The sequence below is a fragment of the Grus americana genome, chromosome 6 (assembly GCF_028858705.1).
Source record: "Grus americana isolate bGruAme1 chromosome 6, bGruAme1.mat, whole genome shotgun sequence".
NCBI classification, from domain to species: Eukaryota; Metazoa; Chordata; class Aves; order Gruiformes; family Gruidae; genus Grus; species Grus americana.
Window position 1 is genome coordinate 32,069,839 of NC_072857.1, and position 16,096 is coordinate 32,085,934.

The following is a 16,096-nucleotide window of genomic DNA, read 5'->3' on the forward strand; positions in this document are numbered from 1 at the left end:
TGACATGTTCACTTTGGGCCCTAAGCAAGCATAGTAATTTATATTTAACGGGCATGCAGGCATTTGATACAGATCAGCAATCTTACTGTTACGCTGTCTCTACTGTGCATCTGAGGTCCCAGTCTTTTCAAAATGTACCACTTTGGTCTACTGAGTTTTATTTTTATGCAGAGAGGGAAACTGACTTTGTAGCCTCCTGGTTAGAACATACAGCTGTGAGACTGGAAATTTGGTGCCTGAAGCAGGCATCAAATAACAGTGCTGCAACCATTAATTATTAGATATTCCGGGGACTCAAACAAAGGTGTTTAAGATATCCATACTAGAGTTTTAGAATCTCCTTTTTAATACTGGCAGCTCATCTGGCTTCTGAGAGACATCTGACTTGACTCTTCCCATTCATTCCACAGGGAACACGAGCACCTGATTCCCAGCTGAGGATTTCACACAGGACCAGGCATCACCCAGTGTGCAGTGTGACAACATCTAAATACCTTTCAACGACCTACCACTTGGGCTTAGCTTTACCTGAAGCTTCCAATATGTCAAGGTAATACTGTTGAGGTAATACATGTTATGGTTGAGCTGTTTTGTAGGGCATGTTGAGATCCTATTATTAAATATATACCTGGAAGTGAAAAGGAGATTTTTTTAAAAATTTGAAATCTCTCTGTAGATGGCAGCAGAGAGGAACTATATTTATTGAAACATCTAAACATGGTGACAGCGCATTTTATAATTTGTACAACTGCAGCTGGTGACTATCCATTAATGCTGAAAATTTTGCATACTGTTGATGACTATAATTGTTTTGATTTAAGTGTCTTTTGGCATGACTTTTATTTTGGAGGAAGAGTTGCAGCTTTTCTGAGGAAAGAGAGTGACATTGCAGACAGACCAGCACTGCCTTTGATCAGTAATATGTATGTAATAAAAAGATCCTCAGTTGATGTAAAGATGTCATTGCTCTACTTGAGAATTTGCTCCAGGAAGCCTTTGCCTGAGGGATGTTGTCAGGAGGCTTGTGAAGAAATCTGGGATATGTGCGAATATAAAGATCACTAGGGAAAAAGGAGATTAAAAAGATCATTAAAAATTATAAACTAAGTAACTCTTAAGCTTTTAACCTAAGGAACAGATGCATAAATAACATTGAATATTAAAAGTAACTTTTTTTATTGTATAGTTTCTCAATAACTACTGGTGTTGTACTTAGCCTGTTCTTTAATCAGAGGATATTGATACAATGGCAGTGTAGGGATGCCTAGTTTATGCAGTAGAGTAGCATGTATAGGAAGTGAGAACATAAAAGCGCAACTCACATGTAGGTCAAATGGAAACTATATTTCAGCGATCCTTTCATGAGCTGAGGTAGGGTAAAAATATTTGACAGAAAGTTAGTTAATTCTGAAGACACTATAAATTTTGAAACAAACAGATCAAACGCTATTCTTAATTTAGTTTGCATTAAAAGAACCGATTGATCTGAGCTTTTTATCCACGTTTGTTATTTTACTTTCAGAAGTTGGTGTATAGTTCAATAAGAGTAACTTCATATAAAAAAAAGTAGGAGTAAAATGTATACATCAAACTGTCTGTAGTATGTTTTCCATGGGAAACTTTTAAGAAAGCAACTGTGATCAAAGAACGGCGTGTTGAAAGCTACAGTTAAACAATTTGATGTCCTTTTCTGCTCCAAATATCCTGCCTGTTTCATAGGAGTCTTCAAAAAGCCTAAAAATGTTATTTTCTTTTACTTTTAATATAGTTTATCTGGCAATAGGAGATACGGCAGGCAAGTGCAACCTACTTTTTTCTTCAAATCAGTATCATTTCCTCCATGATTTGCCACCTACATATGTGCCTGGTGGAATCATCATTGCTGCAGAAAGTTCCAAGCTAAAATGAGATAGAAGAATGTTTTAGTTTGTGGTTAAGAACACAGGTTGTTTCTTACCAAAGCACCTGTGCTTTGTGTGATGTGTACAGCAGCTCACATATCTCAGGAAAACTTTCATGTAAATTATATATATATTAAAAAAAATCAGATAATTCATATAATGTTTTTATTATTTCAGCACTTTTATGGCTCCAATTTATTTTTGTATATTGTGTCCAATCAGCTTTTCAGTCTGATTTCAAAATTTTCAGGGAATGGGGCTTTCCCTGGGAAGTTTTTCCATATTCCAATAGAGCTCAATGCTTAAAGGTGCTGTTACATTTTCCTTTCTTGTAATGACATTTCTTTTAGTTATAGCCTTTTTACTATTCCGATAATTTCTTTTAATTTTTTCTTAGATTTCCCATGTATTTGTAGATAATTATGTGCTATAACTGTCATTAGTTAACAAAGTTTTATTCCACTACATGTGGAATACATTACACTATACGTAAAATACTTTCCTTCTTCATAGTTTTGTTGAATTCCTTCTACTGTTTTGCTCTAGGACTGAAGCATTTGCTCAAGGTGGAGCCTGAGCGGCCAACACATCTGCAGTGCTTGTCTTTAGAATTCTTTTAATCTCCCTCAATTACTTGCTTATGCAGAATGCTTTAGTATGAAGGTAAATCAGAGAGCAAACTCTAGTACAAAGATCTCGTTTTGGATTCCTTGCACGGTATCCTACTTTAGTAGGGGGTTTGGACTAGATTATCTCCACAGGTCCATTCCATGCCGTGATTCTGTCATTCTGCATGAGAGAATGCTGTAGCAGTAGGTGGAACTTGCAAGTCTGACTTGAGAGGTGGATTAAACCAAAACTGCTCAATTGGATCTGTTTGTGCATCCAGGTTAGCATTTTGCCAAGGTACTTTGTGGGAGTAAGAGCCTCAACTTTGTTCTATCACTGCTGTAAGTCTGCTTTCCTCAAGTGTCGCGTTGACTAGTTTGTCCCCTTCTTCTAAACTGCACTTTATTGTATCAGATACAAGCTGTAGAAATCATTAGCTGAAAGTTTCTTCTTCAGAACCCTTGATTTTTCTTCATCCTGCCTGGTGTGTTTTACCATTAATGAGATACCAACTCCTGAGTTTGCTTGGGCCATGCTGCCAGACTCCAACATGCTTTAATTTAATTTTCAAACAAGCACATCTGCAGGTTTGGGTTTTCTTTTTTTTTTATTTTTATTTTAATCAATTGCACACTTAGAAGGGTATCAACATAAATATGCTGAAAGCACTGTTCTTTGATCCATCCTTAAAACTCTCCTACACTGTTACATCTGCCAAACTTTGTGAGAATTCAGGTTATCAGTATATTTCTACCACTGTGATGGTTTACTGGTAGTAACTGTATTTTGTGCTGCCCCACCTGTTTGCGTCCATCTGTTCTTTATAGCAACCTGTCAGATCTTTACAAAAGCTGGAGACCAGCTTTTGTGTAGAGTATCATGAAAAACTCATCCCTGGCTTAGCGCTATTAGCTGCTATAGAGTTTTACAGTAAGTATGTTGTTAGATATATTTCACCATTATATAGCATTATAAGCATTCTGTATAATATATTTTTCCTCCTTATGCTGCTGGTATTGATAATCCTTATTTTGTGCACCAGATAAAGAACAATGTTCTGGTTTTCTCTCTCAATGCTTACCTGCCTCTGACCTGCTGTCCTTTTCCTCTCCTCCCCTTTTTTATAGTTTAACAGCTTTGTCTCAGACAAGGAGGGATAATAGTCAGCAATGCCTGTAGACAATAGCAGAATCCTTAGATATCCAACTCGCAAGTGTTTAATCAGTACTGCTGACAGAAATTGATTTTTTTTTTGCAAGTATGGTATAAGAATGGTTATGCAAACCAGTGGACATAAAGTTAATGTTTCATTGAAGATGCTATTGTATAAAAATGTTATTCAGCAGAAGACCACTTTTGTACTTATCTTGTAATTTTTACAGCAGTATAAAATTAATATACAATGCTAATACCCTGTTTTATTTCATATGGTGCAGACCAGTGCAAAAGGAGTATGGATTAGGCTTTCAGGTACCTAAACATAGGAGTCTACTGCCAGTAGATATTTCAGACCACTGAATATATTCTCACAGGGCTAACGGATGTCATGCAAAATGTAAGGGGGCCCCAAGCCAAGGGAAGCCAGCTGGGATCCTTGAGATTGTCTAAAGTGGCGCTAGACACCTTTTTGTAAGCAACCAAATTCCATTCGCAATGTCCAAGAGATAATTTGCATGTATCATGAGGAAAAGAGATGTGTTGGGTGATTATCATGTTTCATTCCTCTTCCTTGAATCATTTTCTTGTTATTAAGATCAGTTTTATGAAAACAGAATTCAGATTCATATGATTAATTTAAATTTCTTCTGTTTGTTTTCCTGTCTGAGGTAGTCTGTAATACAATTAGCATCTTTAGAATGACTGATGATGATGTCATACTGAGAATTATGAGTTCAAGGACATAGATACTGGGACCAAATAAACAAAACCCATAAGATTTTATGTGAAGACTAATGTCTTTAATAAGGAACATGCAAGGAGATTATTCTGTCTGTATATGTGTGTATATACACATATGCAGAAAATATAGTCATAAATTTGTATCTAAGTTGTTCTTTAACCAAGTCTTCCCACTTTTTGACAGGACACACTAGTTACTAGGTAGTTTTCTTTTCCATCCTATTGCTTTCTCCCATAATACTGAGTCTTTGTGTGCTGTTGAGCACAGACTGAAAGCTTTAAACAAAAAACTCTTGAACTTTGGATGTGTATAAATACAGATCTGATTAATTCTCAGATGTATTTTATCTTTACAGTAAACCCCAGTACCTATAGTTCATAACACTGCCTGAGACATTTGAAATATAAATACAATGTCTGCAGCTGTAATCTGTTTTTACTTTGTAGGCAAATAAAAAGTCTCTAAGTAAAATGTTGCAAAAATAAGACTCATGTTTCTCCTGCTTTGGTTTTCCTTTTAATGTCTTACAATTTCAGTGATTAAAAAATGAACATGCTGTATACATCATGTACAATGTTCTGGCTATGAAGGTTCATAATAGTCTCTAAAAAGGAGAGGATGCAATACTATACGTCAGTCTTTTCTGCACAACTTTGTGGACAGAATAAATAACATCCTTCTCAAACTTCATCTTAATTAATATTCCAATAGATAATAATAATATTTATAGTGTGTAAATGCATATATGAGAAGTGTGGAACACTTGTTAAAGAATTGACATTTTATCTATATTCTATTAATTCACTTGAAGAAGGGTCCAATAAGATGGCAATTTATATTGATTCTGAATCAGAACTCTCACTTTTGGAAATCAAAAGCACTAGACCAAGGGCAATCAATATCTGGGAAACGTGTCAATTTGCTTTCCAACTCCTCTCTGAGAAGTCTACAAAATATGAGATGGCATCTGCTCCTTTTGGAGTAAGTAAAAGTCCCATTGCTTTAAGTAAAGAATGTTTTTATGCCACTCAGGTTTACTCTAGCAAGTAGTTACTAGCCAAAGTGCAATGATTTATCATTTTTAACTTCTGTGTACAGTACTAGGAAATTAGAAGGACAAGAAATAATGACAACAGCTTGATATCGTTCCTGTTTCACTCTGAGATATGGGAGCAGAATCAGCTTCTATCTTAATTAGTTGCTGTCAGTTTATCGGACTAGCTCCATATCTTCAGGGGTTTAGCATTAAAAACCTAATGTGGCACTAGACGTTCTTTCCTTTTTACCTTTCAGAGACAAATACCCCCTTTTCAGGCACCGAACTAAAGGAATTCAGAATTCAAGTATAATCAAAGAGTCATTGTACCTGACAAGTTAATGCATAAATTTCAACAGATTTAAAGATACCTGACAAGTCTAAATGACATCTAAAATAGTCAAACATGATAGTCCTACAGTGACAGAAATGTTTGTCATCATTTCAATTGTCACTCTTTGCACCTCTTTCACTGAAATCAAATGAAGTCATACCAGAACATTTGGTACACTTATATTATAGAACATGACCTACACTCCTGCTGAGAAGCAATATTTCATGTAAGCAGAATACAGTGAATTCTGCTACGTGTTTGAATCCATTCTAAACAGATTGTCAGTAGTACTCCTACAAACAGTAACATTTCTTATTTACATCTGTGTAATTCAGCAAAGCGTGAAACAATTGCATAAATTTTGTAAAAATGAAAGAAAAATTCTGTTCTTTGTAGAGTTCTGTCTTTTCTCATGCTTTAGGAGCTGGCAGCAGCAATGTTGATTTTTAATCTAAGAAAAACATTGTAAGAATACAAAAAGATTTATAATAGCTTTTATTGTTTTCCCTATTATGATTTTCTATACATTCTGGCTACTTGGCTGAAAATCTCCAATCCCAATATGTAATATCACAAGTTTCAGTTCTTAAATCAATAACAATGCTCTTAGTAATATTTTTCCATATTTTTTAAATTCAAAAATTGAAAGCTGTAAATCCTATTTAAGTGCTTTTTATAAAATAGAATTAAATTCTGTGTAAGGGTTTGCCTCTTGCCTGAATGCCAGTGACACATAAGCTTAACGTATCTGCTGGCCTATTTTTGAAGTAGAAGAGTCTCTAAGGGTAAGGCACTGACATGATAGAAGAGGTAAATGACTGTTGTGTTTTCAGTTTGTTACTGGAAGAATGACTTCTTCAGAACAAGTAAACAACAAAGCAGGAGAACCTCATCAGATAGTAGGATAACTAGCCTCAGATTTCAACCAATGATGCATAGAAAACAAAGGCATCACACAGGATACATTACATTTTAATTAACATTTTATATTTGAGTTCAGGAATTGTTTATGTGGTCCTTATGAGGAATATTTTCTTTTCGAATATAATCAAAAGTCAGCATATATTTTTGGCAGGGATTTTTTGCCTTATTATATACTAAACCTGCATTGTGCACTCTTTGAAGTGCTGTGCTATTTTTGTGTGACTAACCAGAGACTGCTGCATAGCTTTGGTGAGTGTGGCCCAAATCCCTGGGGTTGCAGACTGACACATGCTGTAAATCAGATGGATGCACAAAAGGAGGATACAGCTTGCCTTTTTTCACTTCAAATTCTTGCGTCCACTTTGTACAGAATTCATTCATCAGTGGGAAGAAAAGTGTCATTTATCTGCTTGAAAGTTATGGTGGTCCTGTGGGGACTGAACCACAGCACTGGTGGATTTGAGCCTGGATTTATGCCAGCAGCAGGGAAAAAGGAGAGGAGCATAACCTACACTGTTAGCATCCATTTTATGCTGGGATCCTTGTGGGTCTAATGGACTACACTGCAGTGCAGCATGAAATACCAGTTCCACACCAGAGACTCTGGTCTGTTATCTCTTAAAGCAACTTGCATCAGCTACAGATGTTAATGCAGCAAACGTGTTCAGTTATCTTGAGTAGGAAAGTTTAATTTATATTTGAAACTTAATACAGTCAGCAAAATATATCACTCTGCTTATTGTTCTGAACATCCTGAAGTTAATTAATCTATCTAATCAATATTCTAATATTAATTGTTTTATTTTTCTCTACTGGCTGTCATTTTTGTTGATGTACTTATGAAAAGGTGATGGTCTGATTAAAAGGCTTAACTGCATTTACAAACAATACAGGGTTTTCTGTACTTCTAATAGTGCAGCATTTAATTATGTTAAAATACAATTACCCTAAATACTACTTTATAAAATACTATTTCTCCCTTCAGACCTTGTTTCCTTAAATGCTGACAGATTTTATGTTCTTAACTCTCTACGTCAAACCGCAGACAACATTCTGGCTCCTGCTCAAAAAAAAGGTATTGATGAATAAATACTATTTATTTAAAGAGAACATTAAAATTCTTCTGCTAACATTGACCTTTGACAGCCTGCTCACACCTTGTAGAATTTTATGGTTTTCACCTGATATTTTTTAAAAAACACAAATAAGTAATCTAGCACTGGAGACTTTGTAAGTGACTTTTCCTGCCACTTACAAAGATTCGTGTGATTATGGAAAAAATGCACAATTGCATTCAACAGGGCAGTGTCAAACCATTTAAAAAATATCACAGAATTGGAATATATTTCAGTAACTGATAGGCTGCAGGATGCAATGACCACAGATTCTTACCTGTATGATCAAAATTACTGAATCATAGAAAATATAGGCTGAATGAAATGTTGGCTTTGACTGAAGTCTGTAGCACTTACTAGCTGAGTTTGCTAGGACAGAATTTTTTTGGTCCATTACATTTTGTAATGTACGCCAAAAGTGTATAATATGCTGTAATCTCACTCTGCATTTTCAAGGTAATCACTATTCTTTATAGAATTTGTGGCCAAAGACAGTGTTCTGATCATTTGCTCTGGTGTCCTGCATAAAGTATCTCAGAAAGGGTTCAGTCATAATTCATTCTTCCTTAGGGCAGAAGGATGGACTAGACCTGTATGAGTAATCCATGGTCCACAGACCCTGGTGGTATCCTAAACAAGAGATGATGGCCTCATCATGTGTAAAGAATTGCAGTTACAAAAAACAAAATAAAACCTCATACAAATACATTTTTGTGTGAGTTAACAGCTATGTGTCATTGATTTTTGACAGGCAAAGTCAGGAATTAGGTCATATTTTTATAATTTTTCTAATGAATATTTTATATTAAGATGGCATGTATGATAACAATTTAATTTAGTACAACTTCTTTTGCCTTAATGCTAAATATTTATCACATGCCTTCCCACCAATAAAAGCATACAATATTTTCCATAGATATTTTTTCCTGAAGTACTGTCTGGTCCTTGCATTTTAAGAAAGGATTGGAAGCAGTGTACTAGATGACCTCTTTCTATGTCTTCCCATCCTTTCCAATAAATTTGAAAAAAATTAGGAAAGCTCTGAACATAGACAGTGCAAACAGACTGTGGAAAGAATGTAGCTTTGTACCACAGAAGGGAAAACTAGCACTTGGTGGCCAGGTTCTCATATAATGTCAGATATTTCATATCTATTTATGCTAGTTTAGAATCTGATATCAGAATTCTTGGGTTCCAGCTAAGGTACTGTTTTGTGAATAACTCTAGCTAAATCACTTAATATTTCCATTTGTCCTTTGATATGTACCTAGCTAAGAATGTATCTAGCAGTCTCCTACAGTGTCTTATCAGTGTAGAAAGACTGTGTTTTGCCAAAGTAAGTGAAGCCTCTTTATTGAACTATACTGTATGTGTAAAATAACAATGATAAAAACAATGCCAGAGCAGGTTTTGTTGAGCCGCTCTGTTAAGGTAATATAGTTCGCATTAATCTGTCAAATCAAGAAATAGCGTCTTCCCTGATCAGACTTTAACGGAGGTCATTGGGAAAGGTCATGGAAGTAGAATAGCCATCATTTGCAATGCACCAGCATTATTCTGTAAACTATGTGAACACCTAAATGCTGTAAATATACTTTTTTGTGTAGTGCTGATAGTAAATTCACAGTTGAAGTTGGTTTTAAGTAGTATTCTTCATTCCCACATTACACTTGCTTTGTTAGAAGTTATTTACTATTCTTTGACGTTTCAGTAAACTGGTGACATGGGAAAACAGGACTACAAAATGTTTTATGGGTTTTTTTATAATAGAAGAAGCTATATTCCAACATTTACAAAAATATGAATTGTAACGATGAGGCAACACTAAAAGGAAAAACAAATAAACAAAAACCTTCAAACAAAACTGATTGAACCCTTCAATTACATTTTTTTCCCCCCAGTATACAAAATCAACAGGGAAAGTTTAATCCCTTTGTAGCAATAGTGACAGTGAAATCTGTGGCTACATTGAAATGGTGATTGCAAAGGAATTAAGCCTCATGGATTAAAATATTGCAAATTATGTTTTCATTTTTTTCAGTGAACTGAATAGATGCCCTCAAATACATTTATAATAAACAAGCAAAGAAAAAACCCTACCATCTGTCTATAAAAGCAGAATTTTACCATAGGGTCTTACATGGAATTTAAAATTAAGCTTTTACAATTTAACATAAAAGCTTTATGTTTGACTGACTTCATTATTGCCAAATTTTGGTTTAGGATTTTCACTGTAAACAACTTTCTTGTTACATTTCTATTGCCTCAATCTGATGGGAAAAAAATCATGACCACCTACTTCTGTCTAATATTGATTATATCTGTGTTTGGGTCCATTATCAAATAAATGAAATATACAATCTTGAATGAAAAAGTTACATCTTTTCCTATGCTGTCACAACATTTTATGTCCAAATCTTGATATCCTCTCCAATACTCACTTGGATAAAATTCCTACTGGATTCATTCTGAAGTTCTTAGTTCTTATTCCACACTTAGCACTTACAGACTTGAAATCATGGACTTGTCTGTAGTTCATGAATTTAGTGCTCATGCACTTGAGTGTGATGTAAATGAACGTACAAAGCATACAGCTAAAAGCAGAAGCAAACTGTCCAGGCAGTAGAAAACAGTTAATGTTTAGATTAGAAGTCAAAATAACAGCATTGTGCTTTCAAGCAGAAGTTGTCTGATTCTCTTCTCCCTTGCCATCTCTTCCCAATCATGGGATCACCTGTCTGTCTTGTCGGATATTGTCCCACTCGGATTGCATGGTGAACCCATTCAATTTGCTAACTTGGCAGTAAAATACACTTTTACTGGGTTGGTATTGTGTCATTTTAGTGAATAAAACATTCTTTGCCATACAGTTTGGTGGTTGCTAAAGCAGATGTAAAGGAAGTGATGGGACTGCTTGAGGAGAATTGGTAGGGATTTAGACTTCACCTTTTTGAGGGTGGTGAGATGTTAACTTGGCTAAAGTTGTAACATGAAACTGCCTTTTTGTAGCTTTTATAGCACTGGTATATTTTCATTCTAAAATCTAGAAATGCATACCCAAGAAAATATACATTAAATTTTCCTCGTTTCTTTCAAAGATTTGAAAGTGTATGGTATCTTGTGTGAGTCCACAAAATTGTACGTTTAGTTCTAGTCCTCTTGTTCAAAGATTGAGAAAATAGAGAGTCCTGGACACATTCCAATCAGGGACTGATAAATCTTTGCTTAATTGAGTGTCAACCATATGGTGCAGTTCAAAGGTCTAAGCAAAAATGTGCTGCTGCTGCTTCATTTTTAAGCTTTACATTAGTGTGCTTGCTGTGGGAGACACAATATTTCTTTTCCTGCCACTTTCTGTTCGTGTATCAACCTAGCACTTCTCAGAAAAAAATAGACCTAATACCTGTAATAAATACTAGCTTCAGCAAGCTTCTCCAAATCATGTGTAATTTGAGGCAAATTAAGAGGTTTAACAAATATACACTACGGATATTCTCCAAAATATACCAAGTTGTAATCATAATGATTTTTAAATAGTTATATTACCTGGAATATTTTGTTTTTCCCATAATGTCACACCTGCCTTTGTGGAAGTAATTTTATAACTTCATGTGAAAGCAGTAGCTTGATGCCTAAATAGCATTCATTATTCATACGAATATTATGTGGAGATGATGTTTTCTGCAGTAATATATTATAGCACTTTACTGAAGTTATTCAGACACCTTTGGTAATAGTGTAGTAAAGTACCATGAATTAGCCATCAAGGCTAAACTAAGTAACATTTATTCCCATTTATTCCCTTTTTTTTCCTGGTGCATTCAGCTTTTTGCTAGGAAATTAATTCCACTCATGCTTAACACAATGCATTAGCTTAGAATTAAGCATGCTATTCAAATCTGATTAGAACAGACTTTTCAGAATTTAGAGTCCTTTTCCTATTCATTGGTAAAATCCAGGTACAAATATTCACCTTGCAGAATACTCACCTCGCATTAATCTGGTCACGTAATAACCAGATCACCTACATAGCCTAATTCACATGATCAAAAGTCCCCAGTATCTGTTGTCAAGTAATGGCATCTTTGTCCCCTGAACTTTGTCCCTTGAACCCTGTCCTTAGGGTGAGATAAATCTTTGCGTGTGTAGACTGCACTCTGTCATTGCGGGATTATTCTTTGCAGAATAATGATAGCATTCTATGCAGTCTTGCTTTAAAAATCTATATTTATGATCTGTACAACACATTCAGACTTCACTAAAGAATGGGGTACATACAAAATACTAGGCAATGGAGAACGGGTCCTACAGATTGCAAGTGCATGACGCCATCAGTCTATCATCAGGCAAAACCTCACTATGGAAATCTACGTAGTACACGGGCTGTGTTGTTATGTCCGTACTTCCAGTCCCTCAACATGTAAATCCAAGTTTCATAATACATGGTTCAGTAGTTGGCTTCAGAGTTTGGAAAGTGGGGTCTTCATTACAAAGAAAGTTTGGATAAATTAAATGTGAGTGAAGTTTCTACAGCTGCCTTGTAAAACAACTGTTGTAGTAAAACACAAAACTAAGGCTTGCATTTATCAACTAAAAAAACAGAGCAGTGTTGATGGGGCAAGAATGATAGGCCTTGTGAATTTTACTGTGGAATAAAGAAGACAGACATTTTAGTTTTTGTATAAAGCAAAGTAGGCAAGGCCACAAATGTAGAAGAGTGTGCTGCCTACCTCAACTTAGTAATGTGGCTATAAAAACAAACCCACATTTGTCAGTGAAAAAACACTTCCATGTGGTTTCAGTACTCCTGGAATAATTGCCATGCAATAGTTTGGATTCCTGCTCTCAAATCACATACCAGCTCATAAACTTGCATGGGATTTAGATCATTGCCTAATACAGTGATGTGAGCTTAGCTGAAACCTGACAGGTATTCCTGATCCAAATATGCCAGGATAAGAGTGACTTTGATCTGTTCAAATTGCACTCCAGATATCCTTGCAGCATATCATCTGAGTATCAGAATATTTAAAACAACAAATACTTGTAGAGATTTATTTTCTCCATGCTTCAGTTTTTGGAGAGTTTGTGCAGCCATACTCTGGACTGGTCTTACTCTATTTTTCCTTACCTTTGAGTTTTTAATGTTTGTCTCAAGAATTCCTGTTCTTGGCTCTGCTCTTCCAAAGCACCTGCAGGACTTCAGGTTTAGTCTCCAGCAGGCAGATACATGAACAAGAGTTACTGCGTATTCAGCAGTTTACAGCAGTATACACCACCACTCTTCTCCAGGTAACACAGGCAGATAGTGTTTGGGTACCAGGCTCAGCAGTTAGTTGTACTGTTGATCACTCTGGAGTTCTTACTTGGGCCTTATTTCCTACAGCTGTCCTGTATTTTTATTTACTCTGTAAACCCAAATATTTGTTTGTTGTTCTTTGTCAGTGTGAAAATTTCTAATATTGTTGCTTCCTCTAATGTTCTTTGCTACTGTCATTTCTTCTCTATGTGTCAGCACGCCCTTCTTCTGAGCAGTTTTTAAGTTTTGAATGGGATTGTTTTTCCACAGATAGATGCAATGTTTTTGTATGTTGATGTTTGGCTTAACTTGAAGTGCATGTTTAAATTTTTCCCTCTTCAGTTCAGCAGTTAAGTTTGTGTTTGAATTTAAGTGCATGCTTAATACACAAGCACTTTGTGACATGTTAATATGCCTCTTTGTGGCTTTAGTTTGAAGCCTTTATTTTTATGTGTTGTTCAGCTGAGGTGCCCATTCTCAGTCATACTGGTTGCTGCACCACCATATCACGAGGTCTGAGTATTCAGAATCTATAAGCCGCAAAAATCTAATTTTTTTGTTTGCTTAGGTTTTTTGTAATGCATACAACAGATGTTGGAAATCTGAGTAAGGATTTTGAGTTTTGTAAAACCTTTCTATTATAAGGCACAGGAACATGTTAAAAAAAAGTTATTTATGTTATATTTTATGTAAACTTTATAAGAGAAAGGTACACCGACAGGCCTTTTTCTATTCTTGTGGTTGTTTTCTGAATGTTTGATTTATGAACAAAAGTGTGGACTTACACAATAGAGTTGCCCACTGGGCTACTGTTAAATGAATGTTATATTAGGAATGTTATATATTACTGTTATATTAGGAATGGATAGGCTGCAACATTTCAGGGTGTTCAGACAGCTTACGCTGTATTAAAAAATAGAATAAGATTTATATTCTCATGGAATGTGTGTTGCCATTGTTACGAACGAATGGTTTGCCACTGCTGTCTTTCCATGTGATACTAAGGAAAAAATGCCAGGTGAAAATTAACATTGAAGTTGCATTACACCTTGCAGTAAGAACAAGGTAAAAATATCAAAATACGAGCTCTTCCTTTTGCTTCGAGCTTTAGCAGGGAGTGAGATAATATTCATGGCTGTTAGGATTTTGCAGTTATCTTTGTAATGGTACCGGATATGGTTATGGTGACACTTCTATGCAGAAAACTGACTGAACACTGGCTTTGAGGTCACCATCATTTGTATATTATGCAGTCCCTGAAAGAAAATCTTCTGTGAAATTGGCAAAAGAATTGTGGAAGGTAAAGCCCTAGTAATTTTCACCATTCTGAATTGAATTCTTAGCCAAAATAACGGTCTCAGTATCTGTATTTTAGACAACTCTGTGGATTCTTAAATATAAACATATAGTCCTTTCATAAATGGAAGAGGATATAATGGGTAAGAAAGCTATTGTGGATGGAAATCATGTCAAGTATCTATTCTGAATGGGACTTTAAGAAGGTTTAGCTGGATTAGGCACAGGCAAAAAGCTTCTTTGTTGATTCTTCAGGCTTTCAGAGTGGCTTTATTTTTCTAGCATTAAAGTTTACTTGTTCTGTGCAGGATAAATGTGGCTCAAGTCTTTGACAGCTCTCTCTCATTTCATAAGTTGAGTTTCCATTGCTGATCAAGCCTGTTAGTGAAATGTATATTTGTGTTACCCTGTTTGATAAAGAGAAGTGAAGCACAAGCATCTCCTGAAGAGAAGCTGCCACTTACAGTGAGAAGTATGTTATTTCTGCCTCAGCTGCAGGGGCATTTTCCAGTCCTGCTAATTTCACATTCAGTCCTATGTAGGATGCAGAAGGAATTAATGTCACTAGGGTAACCTGCTGCCTGGTTGCCAAAGAAATTACTGCTTTCTTCAAATAATTTAAAGAAAATTCCTTGGTAGTATAGTTTGCTCACTTAGTATCTGCTGTATTTGCTTACTAAATGCATCTACATGGCAATTGTTGCTGTTGTGGGAAGTGGTAAGACTCCTAGACCATTTGAGGATTTTAGTCAAGTTATTGACCAAACGTATAATTCAAATAACCATTGTAATTGTCTAGAGAGGTGTAAACTAAGGTGAAAGGGCCACCAGATAAATACTCTGGGATTTGAATCCCAGTGATATTAGTGATGTGGCAGTACTGTGCCACCTTCCTGAGCCTTTTCTGCTCTCCCTTCACTGGGGAAAATCAGGAATTGTTCCACTACCGTCAGTACAGATCTTTAAATTCTCCAGGGTTCTAATACAGATTTGTGATCCTCTTCTCAGCCTCAGTACTGTCTTGATACCTTCACAATCTTTATGTCATTTGTCTTCTCAGCATGATGTTGGACTGTTTCCCCACAGACTCCTTCTGCTTGCTTCAGCAAGAATATTCCAAAAGAACAATGCATTCATTTTCTTCAGTTATGGAAGCTTCCTGATTTTACAAAAGCATGATCCATTGATACTGTAACTTACTACCTCAATACAGACTACATATACTGCAGGCTTTCTTTGCAGATTTGACTGACATATTTATAAATCAAATAGCAAGATCCTGAAAGTGTGTTTTACAAGTGACATTTCAGTATGACTTTGGATGCAGTGTGTATGGATCTAATCCTATATTACTTGCCTAAGGGTACAGTTCTAAAATTAAATCTCTGCAAGTACCAACAGAAACTGACAATTGCTTTTATCATCATAACTTTAACCCCAATTCAGTGATCTTTATGTACATTTCAGTAACTATCTGGAAGCATTAGGAACTGCAGCAGATTTCATTTCTGTACCCAAGAACTATTTCCATAATTTCATAAAATATTACTGATAGGAGACTGCTTTAATATTTGCAATTAATAGACTTCTCATCAGTGGCTTAATTTTTTTCTAAAGCCAAACTTGGCCATATGTTTATTTATGTGTATATTTATTTATATTTATGTATTAATGTTCCTCTG

At 35.5% G+C, this 16,096-nt stretch overlaps 1 protein-coding gene across 1 annotated transcript in view; it reads left to right on the forward strand.

Moving 5' to 3' along the window:
* Positions 1-464: 464 nt before the first annotated feature.
* Positions 465-16,096, forward strand: part of HECW2 (HECT, C2 and WW domain containing E3 ubiquitin protein ligase 2) — a 188,848-nt gene continuing 173,216 nt past the window's right edge. Inside the window, exon 1 of the mRNA XM_054830314.1 lies at positions 465-550. The gene's annotated coding sequence lies outside the window, so the exon portion shown is untranslated. The remainder of the gene's footprint in view (positions 551-16,096) is intronic.